Source organism: Heterodontus francisci, chromosome 29 (assembly GCF_036365525.1).
Source record: "Heterodontus francisci isolate sHetFra1 chromosome 29, sHetFra1.hap1, whole genome shotgun sequence".
In the NCBI taxonomy this organism is placed as follows: domain Eukaryota; kingdom Metazoa; phylum Chordata; class Chondrichthyes; order Heterodontiformes; family Heterodontidae; genus Heterodontus; species Heterodontus francisci.
The window spans coordinates 64,479,364-64,500,305 of record NC_090399.1 but is presented as its reverse complement, the minus strand read 5'-3'; the positions used below and the strand labels follow the sequence as shown (position 1 = coordinate 64,500,305).

General features: G+C 44.2%; 1 long non-coding RNA gene across 1 annotated transcript; it reads left to right on the top strand.

Moving 5' to 3' along the window:
- The first annotated feature begins 2,837 nt into the window (after positions 1-2,837).
- Positions 2,838-19,583, top strand: LOC137346055 (uncharacterized). The gene is made up of 3 exons (XR_010968649.1): positions 2,838-2,974; positions 13,978-14,075; positions 18,848-19,583. It is a non-coding gene; the product is annotated as an uncharacterized lncRNA (long non-coding RNA).
- Positions 19,584-20,942: the final 1,359 nt, after the last annotated feature.

Here is a 20,942-nt window from a genome sequence, read left to right as displayed (position 1 = left end):
ATAATCTAACCATCTCCCCTTGACATTCAATGGCATTTACCATCACCGAATCCCCCACTATCAACATCCTAGGGGCTACCATTGACCGGAACTGAACTGGAGTAGCCATATAAATACCGTGGCTACAAGAGCAGGTCAGAGGCTAGGAATCCTGAGGCGAGTAACTCACCTCCTGACACCCCAAAGCCTGTCCACAATCTACAAGGCACAAGTCAGGAGTGTGATGGAATACTCTCCACTTGCCTGGATGGGTACAGCTCCAACAACACACAAGAAGCTCGACACCATCCAGGACAAAGCAGCCCGCTTGGTTGGCACCCCATCCACAAACATTCACTCTCTCCACCACTGACGCACAGTGGCAGCAGTGTGTACCATCTACAAGATGCACTGCAGCAATGCACCAAGGCTCCTTAGACAGCACCTTCCAAACCCACGACCTCTACCAACTAGAAGGACAAGGGCAGCAGATGGTTGGGAACACCATCACCTGCAAGTTCCTCTCCAAGTGACACACCATCCTGAGTTGGAACTATATCGCCGTTCCTTCACTGTCACTGGGTTAAAATCCTGGAACTCCCTTCCTAACAGCACTGTGGGTGTTACTGCCTCCCATGGACTGCAGTGGTTCAAGAAGGCAGCTCACCACCACTTCCTCAAGGACAATTAGGGATGGGCAATAAATGCTGGCCTGGCCAGCGAAGCCCACATCCCATGAATGAATAAAAAAAAGCATAGATGTAATAAAAGAACCACGAGTAAGTGGTGTATGCATTTCACCATCATACATTAAATAGTGTGGTGTTCTCGGGAACACTGTCCCTGATGTACACGTGAGCACATTATTTAGTGATAACTGCACCTCCGGAATGATGGCGGCCCATTCCCTCTGATTGTCAACAGTTTAGTCAATTGCTTTTTTACTTCCTGTTTTTTACGTTCCACCAGTCCCGCTGACTGTGGATGACGTGGTGTGCTGTGCTCTAACCCAATCCCCCTTTGCACACAATAGTCTTTGAAAACCTTGGAAACAAAGACCCCGCCTTGATCTGAGTGTCGGGTTTTGGGTGCAGCAGCTACAGTAATGATGTCAGAAATAGCATTGACAAGCGCAATTTCCGAAACTGTTTTTGTTGGGACCAGCCAGCAGAAAGAAGTGCAACCATGAATACAAATGAGAACATGTTGATACGCCATTGATGGGGGCAGTGGTCCAATGAAATCAACAAAAAAAATTTCTCCATTGATTTATTAGGCATCACAGAAGCCAACGGTGGCTGTTTAATAAGTGATGATTTGTTGGTTAAATTACATGGCTCACAATTTGCCACGTATGTTTTACAGTCTTTAAGCATGCCTGGCCACCAATATAAAGGAGCCAATTTACAGAATGTTTTTCAGGCACCACTAAATGCCTGACCTATACCCTGGTGAGCTACTTTTACAAGCCGCTCTCGTTTATGACTCGGGGGTACCTCACGGACACCCTTGGGTAACTTAACCAGTACAATACCAGTCAGGGTCTCCGAATAGAAGTACTTTGATGGATATTCTTTTGGATTCTCTTTCGTCGGGTCTAACAGCTGAATCACTTCCTCATCCTGATTAGCTGCCCATTCTGCTCTAGTGATTACATTAACTATGGCAGGCCACGCTCGAGGAGGTGTCATGCAGACTGAATGTTTTGCCTGTCCATCTGCAAGACTGTTGCCCTTTGAATGTACTGAACCAGTGGTATGCCCGGGTACATGAATTACCTTACAATTATGTTTCTCCTTTCGCAAATGGAGAATATCTTCCCACAATGATTTGTGTTTTATGGTTTTAATTTTATGGTTGGTAAAACCTGTTTGCTCCCAGAACACAAGATCTTGGTTGTAAGCCCATTTACAATAGTCACTATCTGTACAAATCAATGTGGGCTGAATAGGGTCTGCCTTTTCTAAAGCACACCGTAATGCTGCAGCTTCAGCATACTGTGCTGTCCGTTGGCCAAGGGGTATGAACAGCAATTCTTCTGGATAGAAAGACTAAGAATCCTGAAAGGTACCTATTACTATCCCCATCCCAGGTGAGGATGGTTGGGATGTCCCTTTTTTAATCATCATTCATGACCCATCACAGTAAATAACCTGATGATAATCTGTAAGTGGTATCCGAGGTACTGGTTTAACTCTCTCCTCGGTATCATCATCTTCCATAACAGGGACATGTTCTAAGTCCAAGTCTAAGGATAGAAATTTAAAAATGAGTTCATTCAAAAAGGAGGCCCATTTGTCGTATTGAATTCGAGTGGCTCTTCTGTCATCAGAGACCATTCGCTAAACTGATCTCAAATCTGGTATTCCAGTATAAATTGTAATGGGGTTTATCCCTTGAAGGGGTCGTGCTTTAATGAGGCACTGAACTATTATCGTCATAACTCTTTCCTTTTTGTTGTACCGTCTTTTCACATTAGAAAAATTATAAGAATGAAACTGAACCAGCACAATGGAATTTTCATTCGAAAAATCTGCAACTGCTACTTTAGGAGATGTTTTAACATGAAGATTCAGTGGGACCTGCAAGTGCCTTTGCTGCAAATCTATAGCCTTCTATACATCATGGCACAGTTGTTGCAATTTCAAGTAATCATCTGGGGAAAATATGAATGGGCCTTTTACTGTCTTCCCTACTCTAGCATACAGAGGTACTGGGAGCTCGGCAAACGTCGGTGTAAAAGATCGAGCAAAGTCCAGGGGTCCTAAACTTGCCTGCTGATTTTTCAAAGTTCGGGGATATTAAATTGTATCTAATTTCTCTTTACAGGACTGAGCTAATCCCCTACCATTCCCAGTTGTACGGAGGCCGAAGAAATCTACTTTCTCTCGAATGAACTGACTCTTGATCAGGTATCCAACATCCGGGAAAAAACTGTATCAATAGCTTGCAAATGGTCCTGGAGATCATTATGTGAAACATAAATGTCATCCAGGTAAGAGTTAACATTGGGCAGGTCTTTTAAAAAATTGATAACATGTGCAGAAAACAGAATGGGACTGTTTCGAAATCCCTGGGGTAATCTGGTCCAACAGTATTGAAAACCGTCAGGGGCTGTCATTGCAGTTTTTGGCCAATCGGATTGTTTAAGTGGATGCGACCAAAAACCATTAGCCAAATCAATACAAAGATTTAAATTTTTCTCTTTACATTCCAGAAAGAAGGGCAGTGGAATTTTGCTGCTGAGTAGTGTTCGGCACTGAAACTTTATTAAGAGACGTCTAATCAACCACTAATCTCCATCTGCCATCAGGTTTAGGGACGCCAAACAATGGTGAATTAGCTCTAGAGGGCATTTTTATTAGGACACTTTGTTCCTCTAAATCCCTAATAGTATTGAGCAGATCTAATTTCCCTTTATGATCCTGAATATGGCACTGTTCCCTGGGCTTGTACCAGCCTGCATCAAGAGAGTGACTTTCTATATCTACCTTGCCACATTGATTCGGATGACGCTGTAGATAAGAGTAGTACTTATTTAGGCGCTATTCCAAAAGACCCTTATCACCCCCTCCCCCCCCACCCCAAGGCAGGTGTGGTCCAGCTGTGCCTGAATATATTTCTGTTGGTCATCCTGGTCCTCCACCGGCCTGAACGTGATCCTAAGGAAGTATCTAATATCAGGCTGTCCTATAATAAGAGGGAAAACCAAATCAGGTACTAGACCCACCTCCAGGGTGGCTGTAATACCATAAAGAGTAACAGGAATTGTATAAAAGGCAATCCGCTGTGTCTTACACTGTGTAAATCCCTCTAATGATAACTGATAAAGCGGGCTTCCCAAATCTGACCACTGAGTTTTTATAATTACAGGATCCATGACTGAGTAATCAGCTCTTGTATCAAAGAGTGACTGTATCTGTTCAGCAGTGAGCAGTGTTGCCAGGGCATAGGGGAATTGGCGAGACCCTGGCTTGGTGCCAGCCCTTCACTGTGCGGAGTCAGATGCTTCTGAGTCCTGACTATCAGCCCTGCCTTGATTTCTGATGACTTTAACTGAAGTCTGCCCCTCCCTCTTAGGAGTCTCATGCTTTTCCGATCTCTTAGGTGGTCTATCAGAAGGCTTACAGTCACGACTATCAGCCCCTTGGGGTGGATGCCGATCCCGTTGGCAGTCTTTCTGATCTCTTCCTCTGTCTGCCCTGGACCATCCCATTACTCTATGATAGGAACGGCCAGTGTAACATTCATCCCCATAGGGATCCCAGCTGACCCTGCTATCTCTACGAGGTGTGATGCTAGACCGTTCCCACTGTTCTGGGGGAATGTGCCGCTCGCACTCCTGGCGAGATAGCGGTGTAGACCGACCGGAGCGTCCATCCAGGGGCCTAAAAGAAAGAGTCTGCGGATGACCGGAACTAGAAGGCGTCTAGGTTCTATTCTGTCCCTTTCTGCGAGAAACAGAGACATCGCCCGTATTACATTTATCCTTAGGATCCGGTTGGACCACAGGCTTAGTATGGGGCAGTCCCTGCAAGGCATGGTTTGAGCGGATAATGTGTTCAACATGATGCCACCTCTGCTGGTCATCAGGATAAGCAGACAATGCCCCTTCACAGGCTAGGCTAAGTGCAGTATTCTGATACCGGTTAACCAGACAACAGTGAACGATTTCCCAGTTTCCATGTGTAAGGTCCTTACCTAATCGATAGGTGACTACCAAACCATTCGACCTAACAGTACTTTGAAGGATTTCTTTGATTGAGCCCATAACATGCCCTCCCTGAGTTGTGGTCAGGAGGTGGGAATATATTTGTATCCAGATGTTGCACTTATTAATTGGGGGAATGAGATCAGAGTTTGACATCATGGAGAGGAGCTGCCGTAAATGTGCAGCACTCCAGCCTTGACAACAAGTGTCAAGTCCATCAAGGTTATTTAAAATCCACCTTGTTTTATCTTGATTACTTGGACCGGGCTTGCCACACATGGTATATATAGAGTTAAGATTCACATTGCCTAGGGGTGTAATTTGAGACTGCACTGGCTGTCCCACAGACAGAGGAAAGCCTGCAGCACTATCATTAGCAAAAGCCTAGAGAAGTGCCGTTTCATTTGAAGGTAATATACCAGTAACTGTCTATAATCCTCCTGCAAATTCTGATCACAAACCTCATTGTGAGGAAGCCATTTAATCCGAAGCCCATGACCACCAAGCACATAGAGAGACTCAGGACCTACAATTCTATCGTGGATACCCCTGCCCTGTCGTGCACCAGTCATTAGGCCACCCAATTGGGCAGGTGTGCACTTTATCATGAAAGAATGTTGTGGGTCTGGGGTATCAGTCTGATTATCCCAGTCATAGAGAGTTACAGCACCAAAACAGTTTCTTCGGCCCAATGCCAAGCATCAACCACCCATTTATACTAATCCTACATTAGTCCCATTTTGTCCCCTCTCACATCCCCACTTTCCCTCAATTCTCTTACCACCTACCTACACTAGGGGCAATTTTTACAATGGCCAATTTACCTATCAACCTGCAAGTCTTTGGCATGTGGGAGGAAATAGGAGCACTCGGAGGAAACCCACGCAAACACAGGGCGAACTTGCAAACTCCACACAGGCAGTACCCAGAACTGAACCCGGGTCACTGGAGCTGTGAGGCTGCGGTGCTAACCACTGCGCCACACCAGCGAATGCATACAATCCCTTCCCCCTGGGGGTCAGCCACAACAGTACCATGACCTCTAAGTGAACCATCGGCATCAAAATGATCTATCTCAAAGACTACCACCTGATCTACCTGAGATAGCGGAATGGGATTCTGTAATCTACTAAAGCAGGTTGATGGATCACCCAAAGGGAAAATTAAGCCAATCCCTTCATCACCAGCCATTATGTCTGAATGGCACCTGAACTAGGAATTAAACTGTGTCAGGACCTAATCTCAACTGGGATTTAAAGTGAACTTTTAAAGGAAATTTCCAATCCTCAAAAGTAGAATGAGGGAGTTCTGATTAAGATCCACAAACCGTGATCAAGCGTTTGCCATCTCTAGATTCCTAAATCAGGGTCTTAATACCAGTGTGTATTCCATCACACTGAATCTATCCTATTTAGTATGGTGGTAGTGTCACACAACACAATGGAGGATATCCTCAGTGTTAAGATGGGTCTTTCCTACCAATACTCTCATGGACAGATCCATCTGCGACATGTAGATTGGTGAGGATGAGGTGAAGTAGGTTTTTTCCCTCACCACCTGCCACACACACAGTCTGGCAGATATGTCCTTCAGGAATCAGCCAGCTCGGTCAGTAGTGGTGCTACCGAGCCACTCTTGGTGATGGACATTGAAGCCCCTCCACCCAGAGTACATTCTGTGCACTTGCTAAACTCAGTCCTTCTTCCAAGTGGTATTCAATATGGAGGAGTACTGATTCATCAGCTGAGTGGGGGGGGGGGGGCGGGGGGGCGGTGCGGTAGATGGTAATCAGCAGAAGGTTTCCGTGATCATGTTTGACCTGTTGCCACGAGACTTCATCAGGCCTATATCAATGTTGGGGACTTGCAGGGCAACTCCCTCCCAATTGTATACAACTGGGCCATCACCTCTGATGGGTCTGTCCTGCCGGTGGGACAGGATATACACAGTGCTCATGATGGAGTGGTCTGGGACACTGGATGTAAGCTATAATTCTCTCAGGCTGTTGTCTGACTAGTCTGTGGGACAGCTCTCCCAATTTTGGCACAATTCCTGAGATATTAGTGAGCAGGGATGACTAGGCAGGGTGTATCTTTGTTATTTCCAGTTCCCTGATCGATACTGCGTGGTCTGTTGGGTTTTATACTTTTTCCTGTTTTGTGTTGCAGTTTGGTGTGACTGAGCATCTTGCCAGGCTATTTCAGATGGTAGTTAAGAGTCATTTACATTGCTGTGGGTCTGGAGTCACATGTGGACCAGACTGGGTAAGAACAGCAGATTTCCTTCCCGAAAGGACGTTACTGAACCAGACAGAGGCTTTCCGATAATCTGGCAGTTTCCAGTTAATCATTACTGAGACACGTTTTTTAATTACAGATTTATTAAACAATTTACACTTAAATTCCATCAGTGCTGTGTTGGGATTTGAACACACATTCCCGGATCATTCGCCCAATCTACTGGATTACTCTCCCACTAGCACTAACACTATGCTAGCGTTCCATAACCAGCTGAGACATTTGTTCCATTGATCTGCTGCTGCACTGATTTTGATCTGGAATATTTGCTCAGGAGTGAGAAAGGGAAGGTCTGCAAACAGATGTTCCCTGTGAATTGGACATCAAGTCAACAACATCCAGCTACCCTTTCTGATGTCAACACTCAGTCCTGCTCCTGAATCAAATCCTAGACAAGTGTTTGGGGAGAAACCCTCTTTCACACTCCTGTATCTGGGAAGATCCTTCTAACCCCTCTCTGTCACTCCTGTCTCTTGAGAGATCTCTATAACCCCACTGTTGCAGTCCTGTATCTGGGGAGATGTCTCTTACCTGTCTATCACACTCCTACATCTGGAGAGATCCCTCTAACCCCTCTCGCACACTACTGCAGAGTTTTCAGACACAGTGTGATGGAGTGGGTTAGATGTGAGACCTGCCTCGTGATTGTTACTGTCAAGTCTCGAGGTAACACTGTTTTCAAATAGATGTCGATGACTTGTGTGAGGGAACAGAGAGGACTGAGTGACAGATGCTCAGTGATTCTATAATATCATCTATTTTTAATATTTCTGTTTAGATTTCCCTGGTATTGATTACAGTGAATGGTGAATGATTGACTGGGTTTGTTTGGAAGGTGTATGAGAATCTCCCCTTTCTCACAGCGACAATCAGCTGTGACATTTATTCCATTTATCTGCTGCTAAACTGATTTTCAGCTGAAATATTTGCTCGGGTTTGGACACTGGGCAGGGTAAAAACTGTTGTTAAACTGACATTCCCACTTCCAAGTTCCCCTCCAAGTCACACACCATCCTGACTTGGAGCTATATCACTGTTCTTCACTGTCCCAGGGTCAAAATCCCGGAAATCCCTTCCGAGCAGCACTGTGAGTGTACCTACAGCACATGGACTGTGGCGGCTCAAGAAGGCGGCTCTCCACCACCTTCTCAAGGGCAATTAGGGATGGGCAATAAATTCTGGCCTTGCCAGCGACACTCATATCCCATGCAGTATACATTAGATATAGAGTACAGCCCTCACTGCAGTGTCCCATCATTCCCGGGCTGATACAGCATGCATTCAGTAGCCAATAAATAAGTCTCTTCACTGTCCCATCCAACACTCACAAGGCAGGCACAGCATGGTTTAGATAAAGAATGAAACTGCCTCTACGCTGTCCCTGCAAACAATCTTACGGCATTTTAAGTACAGAGTAAAGCTCCCTCTTCATCATGCCGCCAACCATTCCGGGGGCAGGGATTGTGTTAATGTTTGTGGGAATCGAAGAGGACGGAGTCAGTTTGACCATCATTTATCTGGAGAAACTTTTGTCTCATCCAGATCTAAATGTTGGATGGACAGTTGGAGAGAGTGACGAGACCCTGAGGTCAATGGAGGAGGTGGGGAATGTCATTTATCTTCTTGTGGAAGCTGGCCCCATGCATCCTGCTGATCTGACAGATGGTTAGTGTATATATAATGTTCAGGAGAGCAGGGACAATGTCCAGCTTTACATCGGACAATGACAGGAGGAGGAATCATTGGATGTGACACAAGGCCCTATATTCCTCTTCTATGTATCTGGAAAATGCTTAGTTCCCAGTTACAATGGAGAAGAAAAATATGTGGAGACATAAGAACATAAGAACTAGGAGCAGGAGTAGGCCGTCTGGCCCCTCGAGCCCGCTCCGCCATTCAATAAGATCATGGCTGATCTTTTCGTGGACTCAGATCCACTTCCCCGCTCTCTCACCGTATCCCTTAATTCCTTTATTGTTTAAAAAGATATCTACCTTAGCTTTAAAAACGTTTACTGAAGTAGCGTCAACTACTTCACTGGGCAAGGAATTCCATAGATTAACAACCCTCTGGGTGAAGAAGTTCCTTCTCAATTCAGTCCTAAATCTGCTCCCTCTAATCTTGAGGCTATGCCCTCTTGTCCTAGCTTCACCTGCCAGTGGAAACATCCTCTCTACTTGTATCTTATCTATTCCCTTCATGATTTTATATGTTTCTATAAGATCCCCCCTCATTCTTCTGAACTCCAATCAATATAATCCCAATCTACTCAGTCTCTCCTCATAAGCCAACCCCCTCAACTCCGCAATCAACCTAGTGAACCTCCTCTGCACCCCCTCCAGTGCCAGTACATCCTTTCTCAAGTAAGGAGACCAAAACTGCACACAGTACTCCAGGTGCAACCTCACCAGTACCTTATACAGCTGCAACATAACCTCTCTGCTTTTAAACTCAATCCCTTTAGCAATGAAGGACAAAATTCCATTTGCCTTCCTCGTTACTTGCTGTACCTGCAGACCAACCTTCTGCGATTCATGCACAAGGACACCCAGGTCCCTCTGCATAGCAGCATGCTGCAACTTTTTACCATTCAAGTAATAATCCTTTTTACTGTTACTCCTACCGAAATGAATGACTTCACATTTATTAACATTGTATTCCATCTGCCAGACCTTTGCCCACTCACTCAAAGTATCTATGTTCCTCTGCAAAGTTTCACAGTCATCTGCACACTTTGCTCTGCCACTCATCTTAGTGTCATCTGCAAACTTTGACACCCTACAGGTGGTCCTCAACTCCAAATCATCTAGATAAATTGTAAATAATTGTCCCAACACCGATCCCTGAGGCACACCACTAGTGACTGATTGCCAGCCAGAATAGCACTCATTTATCCCCACTCTCTGCTTCCTGTTAGTCAACCAATCCTCTATCCATGCTAATACTTTACCCCTAACGCCATGCATCCTTATCTTATGCAGCAGCCTCTTGTGCGGCACCTTGTCGAAGGCCTTTTGGAAATCCAGGTACACCACATCCACTGAGTCCCCATTGTCCACCTTGCTCGTAATGTCTTCATAGAATTCCAAAAGATTTGTCAAGCATGACCTGCCCTTCATGAACCCATGCTGCGTCTGCCCAACGGGACAATTTCTATCGAGATGCCCTGCTATTTCTTCCTTGATAATAGACTCAAGCATCTTCCCCACTACAGAGGTTAAGCTAACCGGTCTATAATTCCCCATCTTTTATCTACCTCCCTTTTTAAACAGTGGCGTCACATCTGCTGTTTTCCAATCTGCTGGGACTACCCCAGAGTCCAGCGAATTTTGGAAAATTACCGCCAGTGCACCTGCTATTTCTCCCGCCATCTCTTTTAGTACCCTGGGATGCATTCCATCAGGGCCAGGAGACTTATCAATCCTTAGCTCCATTAGCTTGCCCAACACTACCTCTTCCGTAATAATGATTGTTTCCAGGTCCTCACCTACGTTCGTCTCTTTGTCAATTACTGGCCTGTTATTAGTGTCCTCCACTGTGAAGACCGATACAAAATACCTGTTCAATGCCTCTGCCATTTCATCATATCCCATAACTAAATTCCCCTTCTCGTCCTCTAAAGGACCAAACATGTCTAGCTTAATCTCTTCAAATGCAAATAAAGATTTAAAAGTTCTGGGTCCTCTTTCAGCTGGAGCATGTTGTTTGTGATGCTGAAGTTTGAAGAGCATATGCAAAGGTTAATTATACAATTTGTGCTGGCAATGGGAAGCATTTGTCAGTTAGGATTGTAGCCACTCTTTTTCGTTTTATATATTTATAGAAACTTTTGCTATCTGTCTTTATATTCTGTGCTAATTTTTTCTCATGTTCTATCTTACTTTTCTTTATAGCTCTTTTTGTGGCTTTCTGTTGACCTTTAAAGTTTTCCCAATCTTCTAGTTTCATGCTGTTTTTGGCCACTTTGTATGCCTTCTTTTTCAATTTGATAGCCTCCCTTATTTCCTTAGACACCCATGGCACCCTTTTCTTCCAGTCCTTCCTTTTCACTGGAATATACTTTTGCTGAGCACTTTGAAAAATTGCTTTGAAAGTCCTCCACTGCTCGTCAACTGTCCCACCATAAAATCTTTGTTTCCAGTCTACTTTAGGCAAGTCCTCCCTCATTCTATTGTAGTCCCCCTTGTTCAAGCACAGGACCCTGGTATTGGATTTTATCTTCACACTCTCCATCTGTATTCTAAATTCAACCATACTGTGATCACTCCTTCCAAGAGGATCCCTAACTATGAGGTCATTGATTATTCCTGTCTCATTACACAGGACTAGATCTAGGATAGCTTGCTCCCTCGTCGGTTCCATTACATACTGTTCAAGAAAACTATCACGGATACACTCAACGAACTCCTCCTCAAGGCTACCCTGACTGAGCTGGTTCGACCAATCTACATGTAGATTAAAATCCCCCATGATAATTGCCATACCATTTTTACAGGCATTTGTTATTTCTTTGTTTATTGCCCGCCCCAATGTGATGTTATTATTTGGTGGCCTATAGACTACGCCTATCAGTGACTTTTTCTTCTTAGAGTTTCTAATTTCCACCCAAATGGATTCAACCTCATTCTCCATAGAACCTATATCATGTCTCAGCACCGCCCTGATGTCATCCTTGAATATCAGAGCTACACCACCTCCCTTACCTTCTTGTCTGTCCTTCCAAATAGTCTGGTACCCCTAGATATTTAACTCCCAGTCGTGACCAACCTGTAACCATGTCTCCGTAATGGCTACCAAATCATATTCATTCGCGATGATTTGTGCCGTTAACTCATCAACTTTGTTACGAATGCTACGAGCATTCAGGTAAAGTGCCTTTATGCTAGCTTTCTTACCCACATTATTTCCAACATCTCTAATAATATCTCCTGAGTTATCCTTCCTTTCTGCTTCTTTCATAGTCTGCCATGAACTTAAACCCTCCTGCACACATGCGAACCTGCTGCTTACCTTTTTATTTATCAGACTCCCTGTCGTTTTCCCTTTCCCTTCCCCCTGACTCACTAGTTTAAAGTCCTAGAGACCACCCTATTTATCCTTTTCGCTAGAACACTGGTTCCAGATCGGTTCAGGTGGAGACCGTTCCATCGGTACAGATCCCCCCGGTTCCAAAACTGATGCCAATGCCCCATGAAATGGAACCCCTCTTTCCCACACCACTCCCTTAGCCATGTGTTTACTTCCCTAATATTCTTATCCCTAAGCCAATTTGCACGTGGCTCGGGCAGTAATCCGGAGATTATGACCCTCGAGGACCTGTTCCTTAATTTCGTTCCTAATGCTTATAATCCCCAAACAGGTCCTCCATCCTAGCCTTGCCTATGTTGTTAGTCCCAACGTGGACCACAACAACTGGATCCTCCCCCTCCCGCTCCAATATCCTTTCAAGCCGGTCAGAGATGTCCTGCACCCTGGTACCGGGCAGGCAACACACCATGCGGGACTCCCGATCCGGTTTGCAAAGGATACTATCTATCCCCCTAATTATAGAATCCCCTATGACTACCACTTGTCTTTTTGCTCTCCCCTCTTGAATGGCCTTCTGCACCATGGTGCCATGGTCAGTTGGCTCATCCTCCCTGCAGCCCTTTTCCTCATCCACACAGGGAGCAAGTATCTCGTACCTGTTGGATAAGGTCAAAGGCTGAGGCTCCTCCACTCCTGAACTCAGGATCCTCCTACCTGCCTCACTTGCAATTACACCCTGTTGTCCCTGATCACTAACTGAATTTGAATTACTTAATCTACCAGGTGTGACTGCCTCCTGAAACAAAATGTCCAGGTAACTCTCCCCCTCCCGGATGTGCCACAGTGTTTGAAGCTCAGATTCCAGATCATCAACTCTGAGCCGGAGTTCTTCCAGCAACCAACACTTGCTGCAGATGTGGTCACTGCCGTTCACAATGGGAGACATTGGGAGGTGAAGGACATTGAATAGTGGGACCTCACATTAAGAAGTTGGGATGTAACATTTATAAAGGGTAATATTTGGAGACTGTGCTCCCTGTCTGCAGTGTCGTTAGACGGGAGCTCGGGTTGGGGACACGGCCATCACACGATTGGGCTGATCCTGTAACCTGTGCTCCCAATCCAGTGAGACTGGAGCAGGAGCAGAGCCTGGTCATGTGACCCTGTAATACCACCAGTGGGCGGTGCCTGTGCTGGCTGCTGTGTGATTGGCTCCTGGCTCCCTTTGTGATGTCACCCGGAGACAGATTTTAGCCCCTGGTTACAATTCATCAGTTGTAGTTCCCGTGGGCAGGAGCTGGAGTTGGCAGCTGGTACATCAGACATGGACAGGAGGAGGGATCATTGGACATGATACAGGTCCCTATATTCCCCTTCCATGTGTCTGCTACATGTTTAATTCCCAGGTGTAAATGAGAGGAGAAAGGGGTGGATCCACGTGATGCTGTCCTAGGATTCCCAGGGTGTTTGGACCTTTTCCCAGTTCATGACTTGCACAGTGACAGTCGGGATACATTGTAGTTTGTGGAGTGGGGAATTGGGATGGTTGGTAGGGGGAACATTGGGGAGATTGAGTATCGAGGTGATAAAGACTGGATTCGGGTTCAGGCAGCAGAGAGGGTGAGCAGGTAATGTTTCAGAGGTGATAGACAGCAGGCTGGGAATGGATTGGGTATGGGGGGGTGGGGGGGGGGAGGAATCTGAACTCAGCACTGACCTGAAATCAGGGACATTCTGCACATTCACTGAGATCATCACAAGTGCACAAAACATCCCAATCACAGGAGCTGACCCTGGGAAGGTGTCGTGCTAATGGCAGGTACATTAGCAACTTCTAGAGATAAGTCCCTGTATTCTCCAGTTCTACATTGGGATTTCCTGTGCTTACTGTTGGAATATTGCAGTTTGTAAAATCAAACCTGGAATGTTCCACCTTTGACCTCCTTGAATATTTTATTTCAGCTCATCTTTGAAGACCAGGACAGACCTTCAGATACCCTGCATTTACTGACAGCACATTTGCAGGACGGTACAAGAGACAAGAGAGTGATACCAAAGAGGTAGGACATGTTCAGTTACACTCATCAAAACTGACCTCATTCATTTATCTGAAGGTACCAGCACTGTCATTAGGACATTTGGGTTGATGAAGAAACAGGTTGATGAGGGTTTAACTCTGAGTTGGTTTAGTCCCAAGCATAGAATTATAGAATAATGCAGCACAGAAGGAGGACATTCGGCCCATCAAGCCTGTGATTAGTTCATTTTAGTTCCATTTCTCTGTCTTTTCCTGATAGTATTGCAATGTTTCCCCTTCAAATATATCTCCAATTCCCTTTTAAAAGTTATTACTGAATCTGTTTCCAACTCCCTTTCAGACAGTGCATTCCAAATCACAACAACTCACTGTGTAAAATAAAATCTCCTCATCTCACCTTTGATTCCTTTGCCAATTACCTTGAATCTTCCTCCTCTGGTTCGTGACTCTTCTGCAACTGGAAACAGTTTCTCCTTATTTACTCTATTAAAAACATTCATGATTTTGAACATCTTGGTTAAAGCTGACCTTAACCTGCTCTGCTCAAAGGTTACTTCAGTCTCTCCATGTAACTGAAGTCCCACATCCCTGGGACTATTCTAGTAAATCTCCTCTGAAACCTCTCTAAGAGCTTGACATCCTTCCTCAATTGTTGTCTCCAGAATTGGACACAATACTCCAGCTGGGGCCTAACCTGTGTTTTATAGAAGTTTAACATAACTTCCTTGCTTTTGTTCTCTAGGCCTCTGTTTATAAAGCCTGGGATCCAATATATCTTTTCAACAGACTTCTCAACTTGTCCTGTCACCTTCAAAGACTTGTGTACAAATACCCCCAGGTCTCTCTGTTCCTGCACCCTCTTTAAAATGGTAACAATTAGTTCATATTGTCTCTCCTCATTCTTTCAACTGAAATGAATCATTTCACATTTCTCTGGGTTAAATTCTGTCTGCCATGTGTCTGCCCATTTAATTAATCTGTTTGTTTCCTTTTAAATCTGTTCCTATACTCCAAACTGTTTTCTATATTTCTGAATATCATGTCATGGGCAAGCTTTAAAATTAACCTCTGTTTACCCAAATCCAGGTCATTACAACAACAGCTTGCATTTATATAGCAGCTTTAATGTCGTAAAACATCCTAAACTGTTGAACAGAAGCATTATCAAACATAACGGGTATTAGGGCAGAGGGTAAAAGCTTGGAGAAAGAGGCAGGTTTTAACAATGTCTGATCTACAGGACACACTGCAGTAATTCACCAAGCTGACTTCGACAGCACCGCCCTCCCTGTGACCTTCACCATCGAGGAGGACAAGAGTATCAACATAGTGGGGACACCATCACCTCCAAGTCACAATTTATCATGATTTGGACACAGATCACAATTCCTTAATCATTACTGGTTTAAAATCTGGGATTCTGTCCCTTTCATCCTTCTCTTTAGGGTTCTGTATTTGACACCTATTGTACTCAATACTTCTTTAATAGACTCCCATTGTTTTGCTCTCGGTTCCCTGTTAGCAGCTCAGCTGAGTTTAACTTGCATGTCGTTCTGTACAAGACAGCCTCAGAAATGTTAAAACCATCGCATATGGGAAGTTTCTCCTGGAACTGAATGTCTGTCTCTGACATATTGTAGTCACGGATCGTTAAATGTTCATTTATAGCTGAATGTTAATTAATTCCTGGTCATTATTCATTGTTAAATCTAGTACACCCTGTTCTCTTGTCAGTTACACAATATGTTGTGTCAAAAATTTGTCTGAATTCAATCTAGAAAATAATTACAGAAATTGTGAGTCAGTCGAGTTCATCTTGAATGAGCCAGTGAGGGAGGAGGAAGAAAGGAGAGATCAATGTTGAGTAAATCACTGATGTTCCCAGAGTTACTGTTAAATGGGGAGAGTCAGTGTTGGCTGCATTTCACCAACAGTCCTCTCAGGGGGATTGGGGATGTTTTAGATGATGGTGCCTCCTCCTGGTAGCAGAAAGTGTTACAGCTCAATGTTCCCTGAATGATCCAGTAGGAGGCCATTTGGCCCATAGTTTCTGTGCCAGCTCTTTGTAAGAGCTATCCAATCATTCCCACTGCCCTGCTCTTTCACCATAGACCTGAAGTTCCACTATTTATCCAATTCCCTTTTGAAAATTACGATTGAATCTGCTTCCACCACCTTGTCATTACTTTATTCAGATCATAACAACACACTACGTAAAAAATATTCTCATCATCTGCCCCTCTGGTTCTTTGACCAATTATCTTAAATCTGTGTCCTCGAGTTACTGACCCTCCTGTCACTGGAAACAGTTTATTCTTATTTATTCTGTCAAAACCCCTTATAGTTAAATCTCCCCCTTAACCTTCTCTGCTCTGAGGAGAACAATCCCAGCTTCTCCAACTCTCCACATAACCGATTCTGCTCAATCTCCTCAGCACAATCTCCAATGACTTGACATCCTTCCTAAAGTGAAGACAATTCTCCAGCTGAGACCTAACCCAGTGATTTGTAAAGGTGATACATAACATTGTTATATAAATGTAACCAGTTCACTGTGTGGTATCCACCAAACACACTAAGAACTGGACTCAGAAGGTGACCAGCAAGGAAGTTTTCTTGACAATGAATCCTGTCCCGTGCACCCAATATCGAGAGTGTTGGAAATGTAGAGTCAGCTTGTGTGAGTAAAGTTCAGTGGAAGACCAGCTCTCTGCGCTGGATGAGGAGATGGCAGACAGACTGGAGACAGTGATCGTCTCTCTGAGTTTCCAAGCAGAGGGAATCCTGAGATACTTTAGTGAGAGGCTGTTGAACAAGTTCAGAGGAAAGATCACGTGTAGTCTTCAGGTGAAAGGGGTGAAATAGCAGAGGCTCTGACCATCATTTTCTCATTCTCCCTGGCTGCAGACATGGTGCCAGTGAAATGGGGTACCATTGTCTAAAAAGGGAGGAAAGGATAGACCAAGTAATTACAGCCAGTTGGCCGAACCACGGCAGTGGGAGAATTATTGGAAATAATTCTGAGAGATGGTATGAATTGTCATTTAGAACAGTTTTAATCAAGGACCATTAGTTAATGGTCTGACTAACTCGGCTGAATTCTTTGAGGAGGTAACAAGATGTGTTGATGAGGGTAGTGCAGTTGATATACTCTACTTGGATTTTTGCAAGGTTTTTGATAAGGTCCCACATGGCAGACTAGTCATGAAAGCAAAAGCCCATTGGGATCCAGAGCAAAGTGTCAAGTTGGATACAACATTGACTCAGTGGCAGGAAACAAAGGGTTGACGTGTCGTTTTTTGACTGGAAGGCTGTTTCCAGTGAAGTTCCACAGGACTCAGGACTGGGTCCCTTACTGTTTGTGGTATATATCAATGATTTAGACTTAAATATAGGAGAAATGATTCAAAAGTTTTCAGATGATACAATATTTGGCCTTGTGGTTGATAATGAGGAAGAAAACTGTAGACTGCAGGAAGATATCAATGGACTGGTCAGATGGGCAGAAAAGTGGTAAATGGAATTCAGTCTGGAGAAGTGTGAGATAATGCATTTGGGGAGGGCAAGCAACACAAGGAAATACAGAATAAATGGTAGGATTCTGAGAAGTGTAGAGGAACAGAGGGACCTTGTTTGTCTTCAGATATGTGAAGGTGGGTGGACAGGTAGATCAGGCAGTCACAAAGACATATGGGATAACTTCCTTTATTAGCCAAGCAGAGAAGCTACGATAGAACTGTATAAAACACTAATAGGACAGCAACTAGAGAACAGTGTACAATTCTGATCACCATATTACAGGAAGGATGTGATTGCACTAGAGAGGGTACAGAGGAAATTTACGAGGATGTTGCCAGGAATGGAGAATGTTAACTGTGAGGAAAGATTGGATTGGCTGGGGTTGTTTTCTGTAGAACCGAGAAGGCTGAGGAGAGATTTAATTGAGGTGTATAAAATTATGAGGGGCCTAGGCAGAGTAGATAGGAAGGACCTATTTCCCTTAGCAGGGATGTTAATAACCAGGGGGCATAGATTTAATGTAATTGGTAAAAGGATGAGAGGGGGTGAATTTTTCACCCCGAGGATGGTGGGGATCTGGAACTCACTGCCTGAAAGGTTTCTCGAGGCAGAAACCATCATAACAGTGAGAAAATACTTAGAAATATCGTTGAGGTGCTGTAAGCTACAGGACTACAGACCAAGAGCTGGAAGGTGGGATTAGAATGGAAAGCTCTTTTATGGCTGGCATTGACATGATGGGCCAAATGACCTCTTTCTGTGCCATAACTCTTTTTATGGAAGAAAGGAAGAACTTGCATTTCTATAGCGCCCTTTACAACCTGAGAACATCCCAAAGAGCTTTACAGCCAATGAAGTACTTCTGAACTGTAGTCACTTTTGTAGGAAACATGACAACCAATGTATGCACAGCAAGATCCCACAAGTAGCAATGATATAAATGAACAGGTAATCTGTTTGGGATGTTATTTGAAGGATAAACATCAGCCAAGGGAACCAGGGAGAACTTCACTGCCCTTCTTCCATTAGATGCCATCCTTTACATTCACCTGAGGGGGTAAATGGGGCCCTCGGGTTTAATGTCTCATCTGAATGACAGCACCTCTGACAGTGCAGCACTCCCTCAGTACTGGCATTAGGGAGTGTCAGCCTGGATTATGGGGCCTCCTGCCTTAGAGTAGAGAGAGTTACTAACTGAGTTGGATATGGAGGGAGTGAAGATTAAATCCCATTTTAAACTCATCTGATCTCTCCTGTTCCCATCTAACTGGTCAGTGTCCTGTGACCTTGAACATGGGGATGAAAAGAGGAAGAAACACTGGAACAAGTATTTTGAAAAATGATGATATCGATTGATGGACACATGCTGGTTTAAATGATGGAGATTGTCCTGCAGGGAAGGAGCCGTGATGAAATAAACAATGAAATGGAGGAATCATGAAGTTTAAAAGTCAGCTGTTAAAATACATCACAGGAACTTGAACACTTGAACCACAGTCAAAATGGAGTAGTGACCATGTGACCGCTCCTGTACTGGAAATCCACAAACTCAACTGCAAAGATGAAGCTCATTAGCCTTGTCTGAAATAACTCTGTGGAAAACCCCTGTGAAATTGAAAAGAGCTACGGCATATTAATGACTATGATTGATGTGAATAGACTAACAGAGGATGCTGGAGACAATCGGACTCACAACTCAAACCAAGATGTATAAGGTGTAAAGTTACAATTTCATCATAGAATGCTATTGTCATGCAGGCCCCGACCTGCCAAGAATGGGGCACAGATATTTTGCCACATGGACATTAAATTTTAAAATTGTTGCTGAGGAGAAAAGAAGGCCTATTACAAGGGTTTGCCTAGCTCCTGACTGGAAATACATTTGCATAGTAACAGACAGTACTTGGAAAGGTCAAAGAGGCCACTCCCTGTTCCAATTTAAGCCACAATGGACTTTTGATTACCAGACGTTGAAGTTGGAGGGGCTAGCATTCCAGGTTAACTGCTAAGATGGCCGAATACACAAACAGACGTGGTCACAGGGCTAACTGGCTGTTGGAGTTTTTTGAATTTGAACTTGCCACAGAGTGTTTGAACTGAGAAAGCTGTTTGTTCCAGGACTGGAAAAGATCTCTCTCCTGTCTGCTCTCATCAGCTTCGGAAACTATTGAAGACATATGAACCTCAAGAGAGAAAAGTCTCCTCCAGTGAACAAGGTTTAAGAAGAATACTGGGCCCCGACGAAAAGCAAGAACTACCTACAAAAGGACTACAGTGAGCTCGAAGCACAGTAACAAGAAACTCTTCTGATATTGCCTCAAACCTCTCATCTTTATTTTTCTTCTGCTCTTTTCTGTCTCTATTTGCATGTACGTATCGCATATGCATGTTGGCATGGGGCACGGTGTGTATCAATAGGCGTTAACCGAATTAGAGTTTAAGTTTTAATAAATCTTATTTTTCTTCTTTAAACCTAAGGAAGCCGTTTATGCTCATTTCTTTGCCTTATAATTGGAAGGTGGTGAACAAGGATTCACCAAGGGGGAGTTGAAAACACAGTTTAAAAAATTTAAACCCTGTTGCAATAAGATCAGATGAAGGCTAAAAGGGTCCCTTCGATGCCTTTCTCACCTGGTCGTAACACTATCCTTTCAAACATCAATCGATAGCGATGGTTATCACATCCTGGCCCATTTTGTGGTCACAACAGGGAAAAGGGTATGCGTTTCCTAACAGAAACTCTGATGTGATAAACCTTTACCTTAAAAGGTAGCTGTCTAGAGAGAGAGAGAGAGAGAGAGAGAGACAGAGCTCAAGCTAACACCTTCAGAAAGCAGTCCAGCCAGGGAACTGTGGAAACTGTTCCAGCCAAGCAAGAAGATGCCCTGTTGCCAAGTCTACCCTTCAACTTGCTGCAGCAGGGAACTGAAAGTGACCACCAGTTCTGGTCTGAATTCTTACTCTCCAGAAATCTACAGCACCTCAAGACTGCGTATACCCAGGCCTGCACCTTTAAAAGAGACTGGCCTCCTGAGAAGTTTCAGCTGGCTTACTGTTAACCACAAACACCTACCACAGTTTGACTTACCTCCTACCTTTTTCTCTCCATCTCTTTATTCTTGTGTATGTTGTGCGAGTGTGTGTGTGTGTGAAACTGAGGTTGCGATCATTTCAGGAGAATTGTGTAAAACAAAATAGTTTTTATTTTAACCTACGAGAATGTATCATTTGTCTGTTTATTTAACCGTTAAAGATACTCAGGGGCTAACGCATCATTTTTAACTAAACACGATTGCGGTCAGTTGGGTGGTGAACAGTGGGAACCACCCACATTCCTTCACAACCGTCCGTAACAATCTGCTGTGTAAAT